At 34.2% G+C, this 13843-nt stretch overlaps 1 protein-coding gene and 2 long non-coding RNA genes across 9 annotated transcripts in view; all 3 read right to left on the bottom strand.

Moving 5' to 3' along the window:
- Pde4d (phosphodiesterase 4D) overlaps window positions 1-13843 on the bottom strand; it is a 1424195-nt gene that overhangs the window by 1016767 nt on the left and 393585 nt on the right. The gene's annotated exons all lie outside the window — the stretch shown is intronic.
- Window positions 6921-13843, bottom strand: part of LOC125615770 — a 23422-nt gene continuing 16499 nt past the window's right edge. The window contains exons 2-3 of the long non-coding RNA XR_007346365.1: window positions 8295-8299; window positions 6921-6932 (exon numbers count right to left, since the gene is read on the bottom strand). This is a non-coding gene — a long non-coding RNA (uncharacterized LOC125615770). The remainder of the gene's footprint in view (window positions 6933-8294; window positions 8300-13843) is intronic.
- Window positions 10332-13785, bottom strand: LOC125615768. The gene is made up of 2 exons (XR_007346363.1): window positions 13119-13785; window positions 10332-11387 (listed from the first exon to the last, which is right to left on the bottom strand). It is a non-coding gene; the product is annotated as an uncharacterized LOC125615768 (long non-coding RNA).

Here is a 13843-nt window from a genome sequence, read left to right as displayed (position 1 = left end):
TTACCTTGATTCTTTAATATACTTTGATTTGATTTTTGTGTATGGTATAAAAGAAGGGTCCAAATTCATTCTTTTGCAAATTCATTCTTTTAAGCTTCTTCAGCCAAATTATTGAAGATACTCTCTTTTCCCCATAGTGTATTCTTGGTACTCTTGTCAAAGGTAAGTACCCTTGTCAAAGGTTTCTGTCAGAGGTTAAGACCATATATGTGTGGGTTCTGATCTACTGGTCTAAATATCTGATATTATGCCAGTACCATACTTTTTAAGTTATTGTAGTCTTGTAGTGTGATGCTTCCAGCTAAAAATTGTCAAAGTACCTGAATAGACATTTCTCAAAAGAAGACAGACAAATAACCAACATATATATGAAAAAAATGTTCAACATCAGAAATTTCCAGGGAAATACAAGTTAAAGCCACAATTAAATATCAACCCACAGTAGACAGAATGGCAAAAAGATAAAATATAACAAGTGTAGGAAGGATGTGGAGAAAAGAGAACACTTCTGTGCTTTGGATGGGAATGTAAATTAGTACAACCAAACAATATGGCGGTTCCTCAAAAAATTAAAAATGAAACTACTGCATAATCTAGCAATTTCACTGTTGGGCACTTAGCCAAAGGAAATAAAATCAATACGCTGAAGAGATATCTACACTCCCTTGTTCACTCTAGCATTAGTCACAAAATCCCAAATATGGACTCAGTTGTCCATCAATAGATAAATAAATAAATAAAATGTGATATAATATACAATAGAATATTTTGCAACCTTTTTAAAAGAAGGAAAACCTGCTATATACAAAAGTGCAGATAAGTCTGGAGGACACTTTGCTAAGTGAGATAAACCAGTCATAGAATAACAAGTGGTGGATTATTCCACTTACTGTATATGAGGTATCTGAAGTAAACTCATAGAAAAAAGAATATAGAAACAGAATGGTGGTTACCAGGGCCTGAAAGAAGGGAAATAAAATGTTGCTGTATAAAATGTTGTATAAGTAAACTTATACTTATGTAGAATCAATAAGTTCTAGAGATTGTCTATACAACATTGTGTCTGCATTCGATAATACTGTATTATACACTTAATAATTATGTGAAAATGGTAGTTCTTGATTTAAGTGCCCTTGTCACCATAAAAATAAATAAATTATTTAGTTGGTTAAGAGCATTATAACAAGTAAACAAAACACTAAAATTTGTTTCAATAATAAGTTCAGGTAAAATATAATTTGTTTATCAATTAGCAAAATAATATCTTTTAAAATGTTACTCATGACATTAGATCATATCAGGAGATATTCTGGGGCTATGTTCATATGCATCTCATGGTAGGTTCAATACGAGAATTTGGTAAGTTAATTGAAAAAAAATGATAAAAATTATTTCAACTTTTTATTGAAAAATAACATACATTAAAATGTATAAATTATAAATTTATACTTCAGTAAATTTCCATAAAGACTACTCCATATAGCCAGCATATTATCAGTATCACACCAGGCCCCTGTAGCCCCTGCTTCTAGGCACTAGCTTTCCCATTCCAGTAAGAGTGATCACTATCCTGATTTCTAGCACCAAAACCCTTTTGCGTGTATTTGCAACTGATGTAAATGAAATCATCCTTTTGTGCCTGGCAATCTTAGGTCTGAGAGGTTCATTAATATTTTTAAATGTAGTAATGGTGATCCATTTATTCTCACAGCTGACTAGTATTAGAGTTGTGCAAATATATTATGATTTAATCATTGTTTCTTCTTTTGGTAGGCAGTTGGGCATTTTTCAGGTTTGTCTATTACCAATAACATTGACATGAACCTTCTGGAACAGTCTTTTAATAAAAACTTGAATGGAATTCTACTTTCCATTTATCTAAGAATAGAATTTCTGAAAAATGGGCTTTTTGTGTTTGTTTGTTTGTTTGTTTTTGGTACTGGGGATTGAACTCAGGGGCACTCAACCACTGAGCCACATGCCCAGCCCTATTTTGTATTTTATTTAAAGACAGTGTCTCACTGAGTTGTTTAGCACCTCACCATTGCCAAGGCTGGCTTCGAACTAGCAATCCTCCTGTCTCAGCCCCCCAAGCTGCTGGGATTACTTGGGTGCACCCACTGTCCATTGGACTGTGTGGTTTTTCAGTTTCATAAAATTCTTTGAAAGAGTTTGTCATAGCTAATTACCAATGCACAATCAGACAAGCAGTTATTGAGGGCTCCAGTTGCTCCACATTCTTGCCAACACTAGATACCGTTTCTCTGTTTATTTTAGCAATTATTGTAGATGTAAAGTGGTTTTGAATTGCAATTTTCATTTTTCTTGCTGATCAGATTAAGTTCCTTTTCATGTCTATTGAACATCTGAAAAAGAAGTCCTTTTGTCAAGTGACTTTTACTGTCTTTTGTTTATTTTTCTATCGGAATTTGTGTTTCAACTTACTAATTTGTAGCAACTCTTTACATATTCTGGATTCAATCTGGAGTGAATTTTATATTTCTAAATCACTTGTGTAAGATAATATAGCTTCATTACATGATGGGTTAATAACAAAAAAATGAAATATTCGAAATTTACTGGACAAATATTTATCAAGCATTTACTTCTTGCCAGACACTGTGCTAGGCTATATGGAAGTGACATGTAACCTTTGCCTCAACAAATTATAGTTAGTAGATTATAACTATAAAGGTTCAGGTAGAATAAATTTTCTTGTTGCATCTTTCCTTCATCTCAACACCCAAGCTCAATAATTTTAGAGGCCTTCTACTTCTAAAGATCTGAAAGCCAGGCCAAAAATTAAGGAATATTCTTGAACCAAATCCAATAGTTCGTACAGCTATGAATTAAGCGAATCCAATTATAGACAAGCCTTGTTATTAAATGTTGTGCTTTGGCCTGGTGCCCTAGTGCTCTGGCTATTTCACAGACTCTGGTCAATGAGGTAGATCAAGACAGAAGCAGGAGTTTGTGTGATCAAACTCATTAATAGGTACAAAGGATACTGAGAGGGCAGAGCATGAAGTAGAAATGTGGCTAATAATCCAAAAAGCAACAGTATACTCCTCAAAGACTTAGGGAAAGAGGCCAGAAGGAACTTTCCATCTGGAACCTGGGCTGGCCACAAGACAGAACCACAGTACTTTCCTTTCCGGGAGGTCTTGTTGCCTTCTAAACCAGGTAGCTCTGGCCTCTCTGCTTAGCATTTCTATCAAATTTCACTACCCTTTACTAGTCTGTCTCAGCTCATTTGACAACCAGTACACCTGACAATTAAATTCCATCCATCTCTTTTCATTGACTAGAATCCAAGATCAAAAACATCTTTGGTATTTGAAAGGATATACTAATATTCTTTAGAGTTTAGATCTTCTTGTTGGTATAATGAGAACTCCCCAGCAGTCCCAGAAATGTGCTAAAATTAAAATTTACTTACATATGCTTAAGTTAACATATGTATTACTAGATAAGCAGAGCAATGCTAGATTAAACTCATTTCTTCATGTAAGAAGCCATAAGTTTATAATATAATCATTTCTGGATCATTAGCAATTTCATACTGAATCATTTAAAAATTTTTTTTAATTTTTTTTCTGAATATAAAAGCTTCATCTAGGCAAAGTTGGAAAATAAAAGTATAGAAAAGTATAAAACAAAATCACCCATAATTCTACCTGCTTTAGTCCCTTAATATTCTAGCATAATTTCTAGCCAGCTTTTAAAATAATTTCATGTATCCAAATAATAATAAATAATCCAAATAATAATTTTCCAATTATTTTAAATTCAGAGCATTATCATTTTTTCAGTGTGTAAAAAACTGTTAGTGATTCTAACTTCTAAAGTTTATGTGATATACCATGGAAAGGATGCAACATAATTTATTTATTCCTTGCATTAGGCATCAGAATTTTTCTAAATTCCTTCATTACAATAAAAATAGTGTTGAAATAAAGACTTTTGTGCAACAAAAGCTATTTTTTAATTTTGCATTTTCCCTACATATATCCATAGAACTAAAATGTGATAGGAACACTTTTAAAGACATATACATTTTCAAACTACTTTCTAGCAAAGTGTCTTTCAATTTTACATAAATGTCTGTTTTACTTCACCCTCATAAGCACTGAGCACACCTATTATATACATTTCATTCATTGTTGGTAGATAAAAATATTGTTTTTAGTTTTTAAAAACATTCTTTAGTTTTTATAAAAGCAGTGTGCTTTTCAATTATTTATTAGGCATGTGAATTTCATTATTTAATTTAGATTTTCATTTATTCAGATGTTTACTAAACATCTACAAGTACCAGGCAGTATTCCAGATGCAAGAGAATTATCAGTGAACAAGGTGGAGAAATTCCCTTTTTTATGAAGTTACAGAGGAGGAATAGTCTATAAATAAGTTACCCTGTGATATCAGAGTGTAATAAATACAAAAAAGGCAAATAAAGAAGGTAAAGAATCAAAGAATGAACAGTGTTCTATTTTAGACAGGTAGTTAAGGAAGACCTTTCTCTAATAAAATAATACTTAAGGAGAAATTATTGTGGATTTTCTGTTCCTCAGTCAGTTCATTTATAGTAGTCTCTTAAACTGTGATTCAAAAAAAAAAAAAAAGGTAATCAATGTTTACAGAATTTGCTACTGTTTTAATCAGTTTTTTCATTACTGTGACCAAAAGACCTGACAAGAACAATCTTAGAGGAGAAAGTTTATTTGGCACTCCTGGTTAAAAAGGTCTCAGACTACAGATGCAACTCCATTTCTCTGTGCCAGAGAGTAAGGCAGAATATGAAGGCAGAAAAGTGTGATGGAGGAAAGCAGCTCAGGACATGGCAATCAGGAGGCAGAGTGAAGAAGCTCAGGTCACCAGGGCCAAAATATAAACCCCAAAAGCACACTGGCAATGATGCATCTTCTTCTCCAGCCACATCCTACCTGTTTTCAGTCACCATCCAGTTAATCCATTCAACTTGATTAATGCACTGATTAGGTTAAACTCATAACCCAATAGTTTAACCTCTAACCTTTCTTGCATTGTCTCACAAATAAGCTTTTGAGGGACATCTCATATCTAAACCATAGCAAGTAATAAGAACAGCTTGCAAAGCAAAATAAGCCAATCCCAAAAGAACAAAGGCTATATAGAGTTACCTTAGATTAGGAAGAGGGGAGTGAAGGGAGGAGAGCAGATATGGGGACAGGAAGGATAGTAGAATGAAACAGACATTATTACCTTATGTTCATATATGACTGCATGACTGATGTGATTCTACAACATGTACAATCAGAAAAATGAGAAATGATACCCCATCTATGTGGGAGGCCATCCTCGCACGTGATTCGAGTTACCTCCCTGGCTGGGCGAGAGGCGCTTAGACACATCTTTGTGTCCAGAGCTTTCCCTACCCTTCTCAGGTCCTAGGGCTTGTCAGTGTGAAGGCGTATCTGGCCACTACCCCTGAAGACCCAATCATAGCACCTGACCTTGGGACACTGCCCCCCTTAATCTTCATTGGATGGGATTTTCCCCAGAATTTTTTGTTCCCCAATAAAAGTCCACTCCCTGGAGTGTTCTCTCGCGTGCGCTGGCCTCTTCAGTAAACCTCACTACTCAAATAGGTACCTTGAGGCTCGGGGTACGAGAAGCAGTCCTGGAGCTGGTTTAAAGGTAATTAGAGCCTGTCTCTTTAATTCAAACTCCTTTTGGATTTCTCCCATAGCTGAACCTTCATTTATGAAGCCTGTGCTGGCCACAGGCTAAACAACTATATATTATATGTCAAGTGCAAAATGTATTCTACTATAATATATAACTAATTAAAACAAAAAAAATATAAAACAATGTAAATTCTTAAATTTCCTAGAATTTATTTCTTTCCTTTCTAGAGAGCATGATGATCTTAAACACCATTTCTTCAAACCTGTTTTATTGCCCCCAATACAGTTAGCTTTTTCCACTAAACAACAATGTGGTATATTTCAAATATGAAGACAAAATTGACCACCATTCCTTCTCTCTCTTTTGTTTTTATTGTTGTTGTATGTTTGTTTGTTTTGTTTCACTAGTATGGATGGTTTGCTTGTGGTGGAGCAACCAGATAATTTTAGTGAGTCTACTTTGCTATTTACACAACTATGAAACAACTAACTTGTTTTACTGAGTTAGTCTTGACTACAAAACTCAGGTTTCTACTAAATATATAAAAACCAAATGCTTTACATTATCTTACAGAAATGAGGGTGCTAAATAATAACACAAATTCATAAGGTTCTTGTGAGGATTACTTGAGTTAATTACATGCTTAACTTGGTGCCCAATACATATTAAATACTGAATAAATGTGTCAATTTTTCATCATTAACTTAATCAGCACAATATACAGTATACAACAGGGCAAAGAAGCCCAAACCTGATTCTCACCTTCCTTTTGCGTTGGTTTCTTAGAAACCAAGAAATGTCAGGAGAATTTATGATATTGGCTCTCGTTTAAAATTATAGCAGTGCATAAATCTAGTTTGTTTTCAAGTTTCTTTTTGAAAATGAGCATCATTCTAAATGTTAAGGATTTACATAAAATTTAGTCATTTCTCTATTTTGTAGTCCTCCGAAAACTCATACAAATTTGCTGACAATCTAGAATTAATCAAATGCAGAGCTCTGTAAATTGCAGGGATTTTTTTTTAACTATTTCACACAAAAATACTAACATATTGGGAAAAGTGAAAAAACACATTTTAGCTGGATTAGAGTAGGGAGAAATACAAACAATTCATCCATACATGCATTCATTCATTCATTCATTCAAGTATTTTGTGAGTTGCTTTTCTCATTAATTCTTCATTTCTAATCTACCAAATCTCTTTATCTTTTAAAAATTCCTTTGATTTGAAAAGCAAATTTCCATATCTACTCTTTCCTTACTACCATCACTATCATGGCTCTAAGGATTCTTACTTTCAAGATAGAACATAGGTTACCAGAAATATTTCTTGGGTTTCTTCCTACTCTTCCCTGTCTTCCTTTCCATATGTCTTACCCTTTGCTTGAAATGTATATATTGGCAAATTAAAGTTTAAAGTCACCGTCTTTTAAAAGACCTATTTGAAATTTTCCTATGTCATTTGTAAAGTTCTAAGAAAACATCTTAAATCTATGAGTGAGTCAATAAAAACAATTTGAAAGACAGCATGGGTAACATCAATGATCAAAATTCATCATGATGTGCTTGGCACAAAAGACTTTCTTAATGAATTATCCATTAAGATGTCAGGCAAATTAATTAGCATGGACTTTTTAAAAAAGAAAATGGAAGAGAAGGAAATAGTTAAGTACCCTGGATGCTAAAGGAAATCAATTAGCACTCGGAGGAGGCCTGCTGTAACTGTCATGGCTTCTTTCAACTCTCTGGACCAGAATAAACCTGTTATTTTGTTTTCCTGACTTTATATACATTAAATACTCTCTGAGAAAGTAGAGTATAGGAGTTGACTTCAGACTCATTTTGGCTTTTGAATCCTAAATGGGAATTTTATATTAATATCTAATTTTGCAACATCACATGTCATTAATTTTATCAACTCCCCATTTTTAGTCCCCCCACCGAGGAATTACAAAGGAAAACGAGAATCTGATCACTGAGAGTTTGAACCCTAGAAAGAAGGGTATCTTTTATTGTTTACTTTCATTGTTGAACGTGAATCACTTGACTTGAAGATATTTTCCCACTCTTTAAGTGCCCCACCTAATGGCAAGAGATGTGAATAGCAGCCATTTTGGGATCTCAAGATAGACAAAAATAATTGTCTATATCTGTGCAAACTTATAGCCCTATGATTGAAAGATGAATATTTTTTTCTTTCTGCTTTACAGTCCTACACTATATTCCCCATCAACTGGCAACAGATACCTCAGAACAAAGCAATCACATAAAGCAGAGAGTCCATAATCCCACTCTAGCTGGTAAAAAGAACCTGTATTCAAATGCCATCTGTGAGCACCATGAATTCAGGCACTGTTAAATCTCTTTTCTTTTCAATTTGCCTCTAGTGACAATCTATTGTCTGTTCTTAGAGATGGAAAATTGTGATGATGTTTAAGGAAGATAACAGATGAAAAGGCTTAGCATATTCTTATTCTAGATGGTCACAAAAATCATCTACCCTCCAGTACCCCTATTTTACAGGGGAATAAACAGAGGTGCAATAAGGAAAGTGATTTTCCATGAATCTCATATATTTGTAGTGGCAGATGAAAGGGCTTATTCTCCAGACTGCTGCCTCAACCACCACTGGAAAACTACCCATCAACCATTTTCTGACAATCACATCCTTTCAGTCTTCTACTCTTAACAAGTAAAATGTTATATCATGGCTCTAATAAATTAGGAGGGAAAAGTGAAGGGGCATTTTTTAAAAGTTAGAGCCTAGAGTTAGGTCATGTGCAAAATTAGGATATTTCCCCAACAAAATTAAGTGTGTTATTATATATTATAAAAGAAAGAGCAAAATAGATTTGCCTAGTATGACTCATACATTGCAGATCAGTATAGTCAGTAAAATTGATAATCCTTTCCAGAGCTCAAGGTTTGGTGTCAATAACTGAAATTCATCATGCTCCTTTGAAATGTTTTCCATTGTCCTTCCATATCAACTTAGAGTTGGCCTTTGTGTCATGTCAGCTGAATTTGATCAGATTCAATTATATCTCTGAGGACCTATTTAAAACCCTTTGTTCAGCTGGCTTTTCTTTGAGCCATTTGCTTTGTTGTTATGTAATTTGAGTTGCTCATGGTTGTTTGTGTGTGTGTGTGTGTGTGTGTGTGCGCGGCATGCTCCTCTCTTATCTTGGTAGTAATGTTTTAGCTACAGAATACCTGTCCCAAATTTAACTCCCACATACATGATACCTCCTAACATACAGATTTAGGATCTAAAAAACAGTGTTAAGAGTGTGGTCCTCCAACCAACTACATCAGAATCACCTGGGCCACTGGTTTAAATGTGGTGGTTTCTGACCCTTAGCCAGTCATCTTAAATTAAAATCTCTTGGGGTAAACTTCAAGAATATACATTTAAAGCAGTTATTCTTGATGATTTCAATGCCCATTAAATTAAGACTCACTGCCAAGAAGATTCTTTAAAAAAAAATGCCACCCAATCACCATGGACAAAGTAAGAAATTAATTTTGTGTTTACCACAGGAAGCCCAGCAGTTGGTACCCTTTTCACCTGGTACTTGAGATTGAGTCTCAGAACTCCTTAAATTAATGAGAACCTTCAGTGGCAGGATTTTAAATGTTTTGTTCCTACTCCCTGTCCTGAGAACAAATTACACAGCAACACAGATGGTTTTCAGTTATCTGTTTTTTCAAACAATCTAAGTAAATTGAAAAACACAATGTGTTATTATCAAATAACAGCTGCACCCAAACCTACTAAACTAAAATTCAAGGTCATTTTGAAAGAAGAAAAAAGAGGTATATAGGTCTCTCTTCTTAATTGAAAGCCTGGACTAAATCCTGGAATGGTTATATTATTTCAAACATTGCTTTGGTCAGTTATTAAAAACTTAAGTGTTTTTCTTATCTTCCTCCTCATTATTATTTTCTCTCCATTCCTTCCATTTTGAGCTCTCTATTTTTGATCACTTATTACTCTGTATCTTTACCTCTTGAGAAATTTCATGATCCCATTCCTGTTTTCTCATTGGGTGAATTTAGCTCATGCCATTTGCCTCCTCTGAGCAGCTTGGTTTCCTGAGCAGTCTTTTCTGGCAGTCTTTGCTCTTTCTGGTAGGAAATATGGCTTTACATTTACCCAAGCTGAAAGGCACAGATAGGTCTAATTCTATAGACAGCAAAGATCAATACACAAAGAAGTGGGTAATACCAGATTATATTCTGTTCTCTTCTGATGACTATAATAATTGTGCTCACCATTTCAGGGAAGCATGAGCCTTAGCTATGGCAGTGCTCTGGAAAGTCATTGACCATAAGAGGACTGTGTAAAGATACCTCCTGATTGTGCCCTTACCAGATGTGCCAAAAGCTGAAACTTTTTTCTTCCAACCTTTAACAACCTTTTTGCCTATGCCTTGAGTTAAACAGGACAGGAGTAAGACTAGGGAAGTGCAAATGAACATAGAACACAAAACACAACCCGCCCCCGGGGAGCCCCATTGCCTCCCTGGAATTCTTGACAAACCTCAAAGAAGGAAAAGAAGCATCTAGCTGCAAGCATGGGGAAAGACAGATCTATCGGTTGGAAACTCTTTCCTAGAAATGAATGCATCATTTAATTAACCACAAAATGCCACAAATATGTCTTTAATACTCTTTATTTTCCAAATAGCAATTTAGTCATTCATTTGTTCCATTAATCTTCAATACTTTGTTTTCAAGGAAAATCATCATTTAATAGAAACAATTCTTCCCAAACTCTTAATATAAAGATGAATCAACCAATGGATTCAAGAGTGCGCCAATAAATTTATTCCTAAATTACAAATGGTAATACTCAAAGTCAAATGAAGACTAAAACTAAGGATGCAAGATAGTCAAAAGAAATATTTTATTTACAAATATCTAGAGACACTGTTTGTCACTTAAACCTGGAACTTTCCTGGAGGCTAGTGGAATCTGCATTATGTGCCAAACCCCCAAACCTAGTAAAATTTGAAAGTTAATTATTTTTCCTTTTCTCCTTCCATTCTATTTAAGCGATCAAAAAGTTTCTACTTCCATGAATAAAGATGGACCATCCAGTAAATATTGCAGCAACAAAAAGATATCACTTTGGAAAAATAGGAGATGAATGTCTATCACTCCTTAGACCTTAATTATAGGGTGACTTAAAAATGCTAAATGAAGACACAGACTGAAACTGTGCTCATAGAATGATGTAGTCACTGGGGAACTGACAGTCAAGGAAAATGTGACGGGAATCTTGTCCCACTTATATCATGCTAGGATTCCTAAGAAATGTAGGAGGACCTAAGTTGTTTGACAGAATTCTGGGCTAAACCAACTCACTGACTGTCAGGAGGAGTCAGTGCATGTTCCAAGGGTGCTCATCTCTGAAGGGTGTGCAATTAGACCAAGAGCTCTGGGACATAGATTTTCTTTATTTCAGACTGCAGAGCACCCTGGTTACATCAAGATCAACTGGAAAGATTGAAGTAAGGTGTGGACAAAGCCAAGGAGCAACTGAAAACTCAAAAAGAGCTAATCACCAATATTTATCAAAGTTAAAACCAAAACCCTATGAAGAAGAATGTTTTTCTGGTTGGAGGTTTGGAGCAGGGTTTTTTGGCATGGTAATTTTAAGACGAAGATTTTAATGACTCGGTTTTTCCAACTGCATCATTCCTGTGTTTCCCTGGGGGAAAAAAAGAAAAACTCATTGGCTCTTTGCTAAACTCCCTCCTGAATAGACCACTGCATGACCACATGTATGTGTATTAATGTTTGTACTTAGTTACTAATATTACTATACCTCCTGCAACATGATGATTCAAAAAAAGGAAAGAACACTCTCTTTTCTCAGTATGTTTTTATGAAATGCTTGTAATTACTAAGAAATATGTCTTCTACCCCTCATCTGTAAGAAAATCTATCAGAATATGGATAAAATAGCTCACCATGGGGCATAATTCATCTTCTGAAACTGTTTCAAATGTCTATCCTTTCAGTTTTGGTGCATTTGAAAGTAAATGGATTTGTTTGTCAAGCATGGGAGGAAAATGAAAAACCATAAGCATTAAAAAATTTCATGGCAGAAATTATCCATAATCTTGGAGCAAAAAACCCTTCCTAAGCAGAATACAAAAATGAAGAAAAAGATCAATTACATTTTTACAACACAGAATATGTACCTCTATCTCACTGGTAATTTTTAACAGTATCATAGTTTTATACAATATTTAGAAGTTCCCAAAATATCTTAAATTAATTAACTCATTTTTTTCCAAACTGAAGAATTTAATTACTGCCCTAATCCAACCCCTTCCCTTTCAAACTGCATAAGAAATTTTTTGCTGGGTTAGTTTCCTAATCTATTTACTTAATAAGATCCATTCATACTGCAGATTGAGAAAGGGAAAAGTTGAATCAAAACAAGAGATGAGGAAATGGGAAAGTTTCTAACTCCATCTTATTTGAGATGAGGAAATGGAACAGTTTCTAACTCCATCTTATTTGATTCATTTATTAGTTCACTGTCAGTTAACAATAATATATTTTTTTCAACAAGTCCTCTTTAGATCAGATACAATCCTGTTGAGTGAGATATAAGCATAATAAGTTTCAATTCCAAATAAACTATTTTGATATCTCCCCTCTCCCTCTGTCCCTCTTCATTACTGAAGAAAAATTCTAAAGCAATTGAGAGAGTGCATTTTTTTTTTGAGAGAGTGCATTTTTAAGCAAGAATAAAATAGCTTATTCCATTAGCTTCCTTTCCTCTTGATTGTAGCACAATTTTACATCACTTAATTTTTCATGGAACTTCCACTTATTTTTAGTTTGCATTATCCTGCGTGAAAACCTAAGAGACTCAATTTTACATTGTTTTCATATAAAACTGCTCACGATTTTTGACTCTAACTCTGTTCCCACCCTCTTTTCTTCTGCAAATTTTACCTTATAAATTATACTGATCATGATTTTCCAAGTCTAATCTGGGGGCAGAGAGATCCATAAAAAGTTAAAAACTTTTAAAGAGAAATAATTCAGGTTATCTATGAGAAAAGGAAATCTAGCATATTATACAACCACTATGGGTAAGACGTTGCTATGTTGGACACTGTCATATTTAATCAATTTAATTCTTATAACAATCCTGTGAGGTAGTTATTATAATCTGTACTATTTTGCATGACTCCATTAAGGCTCAGCTTAGTGAAGTAATGACTAGCAATTGATATGCTGCCCTTTTAACACTGATCAACATAATTTCAAGTATGAACTGTGATTGGGAATAAAGGGGGAAAATGGAGGAAGAGTGAACAGACCTCAGAGTTTGGACTTAAAGTCTTCAGTTCAAATACCTTCTCTGTTATCTGATCAGAGTGTTTTCTTAAATGCAAAAAATAAAATGATAATAACATACCCTAATTTAAAAGGTCATTGCAAGTATCCAATAAAGTAACATTTGTGAAAATCACTTTGTAAACTGAAAAAGAACACATAAATTTTTGTAAATCAGTTATCATAATGAGATCTCCATACAAATATACACACAAAGAACACTTGATAAGAGAATTACAGTGCTTCGAAAGAACATGGAGAGAAAAGAGATGAGATAGATGACATATAATAACATAATAGATGAAATAACAGAAGAGAACATCTCCTAAATTATAACAGTGTTTATGTAATTCTGAGAGTACATTTATCTCTGACTCTTCAGTTTTTTGTATTGATCAAGGAAGTAATAAAAGAAAACACTCTCGGGAGTTTAATTTTAAAGAGCAGAAAAAAACTAGGAAAGCATACGTAAAAACAGAAAGCCATGGAAGCTGGCAGAAAGTGCAATAACATAACTATGGAAATATTTCAAGTTTTGGGATTAAAATATGTATCTGTCAGCATATGTTAGGGTCATGATTGCTGAAGTAAGGAAACTATTTTCTATTAAAGTCAGTATACTATAGTGATTCATTCATGTCCATGTGTATAACAGCACAATTTACAATAGCCCAACTATGGAACCAGCCCAGGTGGCCATCAACAGAGGAATGGATAAAAAAAAAAAAAACTGTGGTGCATATATACAATGGAGTTGTATTAAGATAGGAGGAGGAGGAGGAGGAGGAGGAGGAGGAGGAGGAGTGG

This window comes from Marmota marmota, unplaced genomic scaffold (genome assembly GCF_001458135.2).
Source record: "Marmota marmota marmota unplaced genomic scaffold, marMar, whole genome shotgun sequence".
Lineage (NCBI taxonomy): Eukaryota > Metazoa > Chordata > Mammalia > Rodentia > Sciuridae > Marmota > Marmota marmota.
The sequence above is the reverse complement of the archived record's forward strand: the minus strand, read 5'-3'. Positions and strand labels throughout refer to the sequence as shown.